The sequence below is a fragment of the Gavialis gangeticus genome, unplaced genomic scaffold (genome assembly GCF_001723915.1).
Source record: "Gavialis gangeticus isolate Ggan-Ray unplaced genomic scaffold, GavGan_comp1, whole genome shotgun sequence".
NCBI classification, from domain to species: Eukaryota; Metazoa; Chordata; order Crocodylia; family Gavialidae; genus Gavialis; species Gavialis gangeticus.
Window position 1 is genome coordinate 4,418,644 of NW_017728991.1, and position 9,380 is coordinate 4,428,023.

Here is a 9,380-nt window from a genome sequence, read left to right on the forward strand (position 1 = left end):
GGGGGGGTGGGGGGGGGGGGGGGGGGTGGGGGGGGGGGTCATGTAATTCCCTAAGATATGCAAGGAATTTCTCACTGTAGGGCTATCAGACTGGCTGTCTTTGGTAAACTATTATAAAATGAAGAAGCTTTTAATTTCTTTTTTATTTAAAGAAAAAAACTGCCTGTAGGAAGAATAAAGACTTCCCAGACAAAAAACCATACCATTAAGTACTACTCACAGGAGAGTGGGAACGGGAGAAGCCTTGTACACTTCTGCACTGTTTGATATTATTACTGTTGCTATGTAGTAATGGTGGGAAGTTGGCGTGGAGACATCACCCGGTTGAAGTGGAGGGCTTTACGCATCATGGATTTATAGCTCTGAATTTTTCTTCAGCTCTATTCATTTATAAAGTCATGTCCTATACAGACTTCTGCCCACCTTACACTTCAGCATGGCTAGCTTTTTCTTCCCTAACATTTGGCAAAGCCATTTTTAAAAATCACCGTAGTTAATTGGCTTATAAATTTGTCCTGGAAAACTTGAGACCATGGGAAAGAACTGACATCCAGGCAGGGAGCGAGGAAGAGGGTTTGCATCTCCTGTGTTTGAAAGGATCAAAAGCGGGGATGATGTAAAGCGTTACTCCTTCACAATCAGGCTTACAGTCGGCATTTCATGTCGGCAGGAAGGAAGGAAGATGCTGAGAACTTTCTCAGCTTTAGGGAAGTCAGACTTTATTTCCAGGTCCCAGGTCAAGAGGCCATAGAAAAAAATAAAGAACAACTGAGAGAAACTCAAAATAGCTTTCTTTTCCTGGGGTGTTTCAACATAAATGGAGAAGCCAGACAACAGGGCAAGAATATGCCTGGAGTCACATCTGCATCATGCTGAACAGGTGTCCATGACCACTGGCCATTGACAGTGGAGAGGGTGAGTTCGGGAAGCAGGTGCCCTGAAGATTGTGAGTGGAAGAGAAAGAGAAGCACAAACAAAACTGAGTCTCAATCCAACCTTTTGTGCATCAAATTGCCTGTGAGTTCACTGTCTGTGGGAGGTTCAAAAATTCCCTCTCCAGGCGCCAGAAAACCTTGATGGGCCTTGACTGGTTTTATTTTGTTTTGGCAGCTCCACAATAGTCAAGGGGACACGTGCTGGGCCATGGGATGAACCGGTAGGGGGAACATGGGAGGAAGGACTGGGAAAGGAGAAGGGGAAAGGGAAATAAGAATGGATAAAAAGAAGCAAAGAAGAGGCTAGGAAGGGTCGCTCTATAATCTCTCTTAGCATAACCGTAGGAGTCAAAAGCAGCTATACCAATCCTAGGTTGTTGGTGTAGGTATCCAGGTTGTAGCCGTGTTGGTCTACAGGCAAAAAGAATCAGAACTCGTGGTAGAGGTGATACCTTTTATTAGACCAACTTGATTTTTGGAAAAAAAAAAACTTTAATTGCAAGCTTTCAGGCACAAACACCTTGCAGGTGTAAGCATTATCCCTGTAATTATCCATAAAACATAGAGTACACAGCTGGAGAGCAAACACTAAAGGAGTATATGACCCAACCTTGTTGGAGCATCCTTGACTAAGGATATTTCGAGGGGAAATGGGTCTGTGATTGCATGAGCTCCAGTGTGATTAAAACTGCAAGTGGCTTTTGATTGCAGTGGAAGGGAAGGACAACCCCCACCAAGAAACTTTGACTGAACTGGGCTGAGAGTGCAATACTAATCCCCTCTTCTTACCAACAATGCCAGGGAATCATCAACATCCCCGCAGGACACCCAGAGGTAGTCTTTTCAGCGGTTCCCTAAAAGGCACATGTCCAGTGTGCGCTCAGGCCCTGTGCCTTTCATCCAGCGGGGCACCAAATTGTGGCAGCGAGTATATCATGCTAAAGACATTTTGCACTGAAGGTTTAGCTGGATACGAAGAATATGTCAAAAATCATATTGATGCAGATTGCATCGTGAACACTGCGCCCTCTGGGAAACACTTGTTTAGTCAGAGAGGAAGTCCCTCAAGGAATTAGCCTACATGCCCATGATGTCCTTCCTCAGGAGGCATTAGATTTAGCTGGGTTTTGTCTAGAGAAATGTCCCCCTTGCTCTGCCACCCCGCAGTTCTCAAAGCACTTTACAGCTGCAAGATGCATTGAGCCAGGTGCTCCACACCGAAGGAGATCAAGAGGCTCCCTGAACCTACTAAAATCAGTTGCTCTCTTAGTTCCCGGGCTCAGAAGCAGATCCTTTGCCAAACCAAATATACAGACGCCAGTTTTAAGTTTTAAGAGGAGGGGGGGCACTAGGTTTGGGGGCAGGGAGGCAAGGTGGTGCATATAACATTTTTGATCACCTTGCTACTGCCGATTTTGATGAGGAAGCGTAACCATGACGGCAAAGGAAGAGGAGGGCAGGTTACCTGGGGGGTGCGTGCTATACCGACTAATGGAAGTGTCCACATCCTTTGCAGAAGAGCTCACTTCACCTGCAGAGCGTGGCGGCCTTTATGCAGGTTTGAGATTGAACGAGGAGGCACGCTCACAGGAGAGCCCCTTGTTTCTATTACTCCGTTCACCGACTGCAAGACTCAGCTGAGACCAAAGATCTGCTGCAGGTTGTGACCTGGGCTACGCTACCCCTCTCAATTGTCATTGCAACAGCAGGCGTCCGTGAAGGGTTGCTGTATACTTAGCACCTATGGGGCCATCGCACTGATTCTCCTGAAGGATCAAAGTTCTTTGCAAACTGATTCAGGTGCCTTTGGGGTGAAGGAAGTTAGTATAAATCCCCCGTTCTTTCCTACAAGCCCTTGGGGAAGACCAAATCTCAGGTATTCAATAGTCTTGAAAGATACTTGGACATTCAAAATGGCTCTGTCCTTTGCTTCAGTACTTAAGGGTGAGCGAGGGCATGTCTTTACTACCTTGCTACCGTGTCAAGGAGCACCTCAGTTATAAGCCAAGCAAAATAGGGGTCATGGTTTTGGTATCGTATGCATAGGTCATTCCTTATTTCCCTAGTAATAATGCCTATTCTCTGTGTCAGGCTCAGATGTCCTTTCACTCGGGAAGGGTCACATGAAGAAGCCACATTGCTACGTTGATGAGGATGTCAGTCCTGACAGTCCAGGTACACAGACCCCTGCACACAGTACTGCAAAGCAAACCAGTCCATACACATCCATGTTGAACCTGTGTGAGAGGGGAAAGGGAAGTCAGAAAAGCCCACTGTCTTGATATGGATACCTTCTTTAATACATACGTTGCTTCCAGGTCTTTTCAAACCAGAACAGAGTTCAAAAGGGGCACTACTCATTGCTGATAGGAGGCCTAAATATAGACTTACCAGCTGTGATTGGTATGAGAGAGATTTTGAGAGAGCTAATTTTAGACCAAGCATAATTTTAAGACACATTTAATCACATTTATTTGGGGTGTGGATAATGCAAAATATTTTCCATAGGCATTCATTCAAAACTTTGTATGAATTTGCTATGGACGTGCTCGTGTTTCTCTCACACTTTTGTTAAGAGGACGCTGAACCCAGCCAGCATTTTAAACATTAATTTTAATTTCACACCAATAAATAACAGTATTCCTGACAGAGGTGTTCAGACATTCATCCAATCGTGGACCAGCAAGAAATATCAGGGGCTTTATATGTGACCACAAGGAAATTACAAATAGTCACAATCCAGCCAGGTAGTTAAAAGTAAAAATAAAAATTTATTTGCCAAAGTCCAGAAAATTCAAAGACATTGATTTGATTATGGGTATTCTGCAAGCAGAAATGGGCTTTCAGGGCAGATTTTATTTCTGGTGAAAATTAGCACAACACCATAGGAGTCAAAAGTAGCTATGCTAATCTCCAGCAGCTGAGAATTTGGCTTTAAGTGCATTCTGAGTCATTTGGTTGCTTCTGCTTTACAAGGTTTGTAGTCTCACTCCACAACTGGGAGTGACAAACGCATGCGTGGAGATACAGGTGTACGGCCACGTGTTGATGCTGTGATCTTCTTTTCTAAACAATTCATAAAACATAGCTTAGAACAGCAGCCGGGCAAAACCAGTCCTTTCTTTCAACCAAAACATTCATCTTCACCCTTGCCCCGAAACGAAATGAGACACCTGACTTTCCATCTCGTTGGCTGAAGAATACAATTTACACTTTTCTGAAAGCAAAGGTAGGACTCTGAGATCCCACACCAAATTCAGTTAGGGAGCCCGGATAGAGTAAAATCTTGCAGGATTGGTTCCTAACTTTAAAACATGAATCTTGCTAAGGTTTGAAGAGTAATGCCCAAGCTTTAACACAGCTTTGCCAGACGGGCAGGGATGGCTCCCTTGATGGAGCTGCTGTCGGGAAGCATAGACGTCTGGACTCTACCTGCTAGCCGCCAGTAACACGCACAATGGATCCAGCATGCGCACGCATCGGCCAGGAGCATCTATTAATTAAGCAAGCATGGGGTAGCAGCTGGAAGGCACAGCCACTCCCTATAGTTTACCTGGTGGCTGTCCGTTGTCACTTGGTGCAATAGGATTCAGGGATCTGGCATTGCCTGTTGCATCCTTTTAAAACCGCTCCAAACCAGTCCCCCAGAGCAGGCAACCTGAGCCCATGATTTCAGGCTATTTCTCCTCCCGGACTTCTCCTTGTCCTTGTTTTAAGCTTTAATCCTTCTGTCGGGGACACTGCGCTGCAAAAGCTCGAGCTATTTTTTTGCTGCATGGCACCTTTGTTTTTATATCCTTCTCACAGATAATGCTGAAATGGAGAATCAGTCTGGGTTACCAACCTTTCCAGACAGTGTTTTAAGTTATGTCATTTTTAATAAGTCACGGCTAAGGAGCTGACTAGATCGGTTTTGTTTTGCTGGCCTGAACTCTGTGGAGTCGCCACCTACGAGGGCTTGCATGTTTGCTTAGAGCTGATTGCCTGTGTTTTCTTAAAGAATTCCTTCATGCCAGCTTGAATTATTCTGGACAATGGAAAATCTACTCAGCATATTCCATTGTATCCCACTCCAGTTGCCTGGCACGCGCTTGAGAGAGACAGGGTTTCAGTCTGCACCTACAGCATACGTACATAAACACCACAGCCCATGGAAACTATGCCTTGCTGCGTTCGAGGGAAAACTGTAGTAAATGCCTAACAGTCCGGGCCAAAATTAGAGTCCCACTGTGCAAGGTACTGTACAAACAAAACGTCAAATCCCTCCTAAAGCCCAGCTGGATCAGGCACACATCAGGAGCACTGTCCCGTGACCAAATAGGAAGAGATTGCTAATTCGATGCAGGAAGTCAGTGCCAGAGCTGGGAATAGGACTCGGGTCTGTTGAGTCACCGTGTCCTGCAACGATAACTACAAGGTTTCTCCTTCCTGTTTTGCTGTTGGTAATGCTGTCTGGAAATCTCTAGGAAAAGCTGGAAGTTGAAAGCAACTGAAAGGCTGTTCCTCATTTTCCTATACCTAGGATTAGTGGAGCTGTGTTGGGAACGTTTGTAGGAGAGCACGTGCTTCTTTTGCACGGCGCACACGGACATTTCCACTGTTCACCCTTGCACTCTTTGCCATGTGCTCCAGCACTTGCTTCCTCTTCCTGAGGCTACAATGCTTTTAGAGCCGATGCATCATTTAACAGGATGGCTCTGGGTCTTCAAACTAGTATTTCCGGAGTGTACTTCTCAATGTTTTAAGGACCTGATCCCAAACCGAATGGAGATAATGGAAAGACTCCCATGGACTTCAGCAGTCTTTGGGTCTCCCTGGGGACGTCTAGTTGACTCCAAACCTAACATCACGTAACATCAGCCAAGAAATCCCCATGTTCCTACTCGGATGTAAGGGAAGAGCTTGGTCCTATAACCTGAACATCCAGTAGCATCCCAATTCCCAGCATCGCAACTCTGACACCAGCTTTCTCTGCAGTTGGGGACAAGTGATGTAATACTGGAAGTCATGTGAGCATTAAAGCACCCTGAAGATGCTAAGGCCAAGTTTTTCAAGTGTGACTAGTACCGATAGGCATCGACCTATTCAACAGCCACCAGCAAAGCATCGATTCACGGCACTTCCCACATTGCCTGGTCTCGAAGACGAGCTGGTGTTTATTTGGAACATTTTCGTTTCCAAAGCCTTGATAAGAACAAGCCTTTAATTAACAAAATTAAAAGGTGAAAAGAAAATTTCCCAGAGGATCCAAGAAGTCAGATGTACTGATACTTGAAGGGGTTTTACTCGCACGTGTATGGAAAATCGCACGTTTCCTTTTGGCATATGGGGAACTTGGAAAGGAACGTCCCAAAATGTTGTCACAGATCTGTGCACGTGTTCCTACACAAGCTGAGGTGCCAGGGCACGGGGAGTGCATGATACATAAACTACTCTCCCAAGCAAAGTTAGTCATTCTGGCATCTCCTGCTGTTTGACTGCACCTCATTGATTTCTGATTTTCTGCTTCGTGTGATCGTGCCCCATCTCCCCCATATGGGATGGAGGGACACTGGGAACAAACTGGCTCAGGTGACTTAGGCACATGCCAAATGGCAGTTGCAAAGGCATCGCAGTCACCAGTCTGCACTGTAGTTTCTCCTTGTAGCCCGGCCTGCGAGCAAAGACAAGTGAGCATGGTTGCAACTCATTAATAGCCCTTTTGTGGGGGAGGTGGGGAAGTTGTCAGAGTTTCGCTGAAGAGATCCCACTGCACTGTTAAAAAGAAAACAGGGAGAGGAGGAAATCAGCTTATCTCCTCATGTTTCAGGAGGGGAGGGACAGGCTTTGAGTGATGAAGCGGTAACAATTTGGTGTAACTCTAGCCAGCCCCTTGTCAAGTACTGAGCACCCGATATACCACTTTTTCCAAGCATCGAGAGGCTCTTGTTACCTTATTACCTTATGGGATTTTAGTGGGATATTTATGTCCTCCAAGCAGGTCAGCTTTTTCCACACCCCCACCCAGCACAAGTGTTTGACTCTGCGCCAGTCTCCAGATATTTCCATACAGTTGGGTTTGGGTTTTTTTCATTTGCTTGTAAAATGCCTTTTGAACAAGACCCTGAAAAAAAGAAAAAGCCTCCCTTTTTCCTGGTTACCGCCTCGTCGATGCTGTGGAAATATGCTGCCCCCACGTGGCAACTCAGCCTCATGGCTTTGGGCACCGTTGGTTTTGCTCTGTTCTGTTAGCCTGCTTTTCAGCAGCACGTTGCAAACATTAGTGGCCGTGCTTACTAGAAACACCACACTGAAGTCCTGTTCCTTACCTATTTCTGCCACTCCCCTCCTGCCACATATATTGGGAGCATATTTTATAACATCAAATTTATATTTCAACCAAGCTGTCAGTAGCTCCAAGCTTTAGAGACAGACCATGCCTTTCTTGAGCCGCGTGCATGAAAGAAAAAAGAAATACAACATCCATTTGTGAGAACATGCGGGATTGCTGCAAAGCTCAGCCCTCGGACTTGGGACCACGTGAGGTCTGGGGACTTGTGAAGCATCCCACTCCCGAGTCTCATGGGTTGAGGGAAGCTTCTTGACCTCATGTGAATGTTTCAAGTCCTCCCTCTCACAGCATGGGCATTGAGCGGTCTCCATAGAGGCACGCTCCCTCCGCTTCAGCAATGGGGAGACAGGACGAGAAGCCAAGGGTGTCCATGTGAACAAGGCTGTTACTTCTGGAAACTGCAGAGACATCCTGCGTGTCACTGGGTGCTAGTCATTAATGCTACCTTTTTTTGGAACCAGGATTACACACTTTGTGAGTTATCTGTGGGAACATGCTATGTACAGACAAGGAGCCTAATTTTCATTTCTCTTTAACCTGGGGAACATATTGCCAGATGCATGTGACCTGCGTACCGTGGTTCCTGCATCCTGAGTGACAGGGTAGAGAGCTGCCTGTCTTCACCTCTCACTTTGCACATTATTCTTGCTTGATTTTCTCAAGCTGTGCAGTGGGGGGGGGAAGCAGCAACACCTTTAGTTTGATGGCTAAAAAAAAGTCACAAAATGTTGACTGAAGGCACAGTATTTGGATTGAGGATTTGATTAGCATTGGACTACCCCTCACTACATTGCATAGAAACTATCAAAGGCATAGAAAGGAGACAAAGAGTAGAATACAGGTGTTAAAAGCTGAAGGGTGATGTTTATCCACAAAGTTATATATAGGACTGAAGGACTGGATCCACATGGGCTATACACACTGCATCACGTGGCTTTTCAAAGGCATCAAAAAGGCAGCTAGAACATGTGAAAGCAACAGCAAAATATTGAAGCTGAATTGATCTAGATGGGCCCATATGTCTAATCAGCCATGAAATTTTACTTGTCCCTTCTAGAGTGGAATCCCAGCCTTGCTCAACTCATGGGGCTTGGCCATTGTCTTCAGTGGGGCAATAATTTCTCCTGTGGTGATGAGCATGTTTCAATGGATTATCAGACCTGTATATTATGGCCCATTTGAGTATCATTAGTGAGAGTTTAGCATACTGTTAAGGACATCACAGTGCATGAACCCATTGCAAAACAGTTTATTGCCACTCTAATCTAAATCCAACATTTGGTTTTAAGGGTCTCCATTAATGACCTACCATGACACAACCAGACTGATGCAGGGGTCTGACTCCTTGCCATGCTCCTGTGAATGAAGTATAATGTGATTCATTTAGATTTTTAACAAGGCTGGATACCTTTTTTAATGGGAAAAATTTCTGGATGTAGCCAAGAATGATACATTAATTAAATTTGAGCAGCAGCAGGCTGGAAAAATATTGGCCTGGCCCAGTGGCTGCTGTAACACTGAGACCCGCGGTTGGGAGGCAATGCTCCTTTCATTTTTGCAGTCCACAGGAGTCTCGTGATTGTCTTCCTGAAAAATTTGATTCTCTCCCTTAGGATCTTGTGGCTGTGCATTTTCCAGGTGTGCATTTTCCACGTAATGTCCCTGACTGGGGCAGAGGGACTATGTCAGCACTTCACGTAACTTAAAATGGAATTTCCTTTTATTTCAAACCCCACGAGGAAAAAGCTTTCCTTTGGGACCAGGAGATAAGTTTGTTGTTTCACTAGAAAGAGTCATCAGAGTCAGGCGAATGAATAATCTTGCAGCAAAACAGAGAGGAAACGTTTTTGCTGTTCACAATGCAGAAATAAATGTGAGAGGTAGAACTGGACCTAAAGGCAGCTTGCTGTCAGAAAGAGAAAACATGACAGTAACGTATTGTCCCATGGGGTACAATTCTCAGCTCCTTGCACGAAGATGGGAACAGGAAATTGGGAACAGTCCCCCAGCTAATACAGGAGGGAAACACAAACTTTTCGTCCATCCCAGAGCTACGCAGCCAGCCTGCAGCTGTGGCAGCACCCACACAAGATGTGCTGGGTCCATCTGTGTCC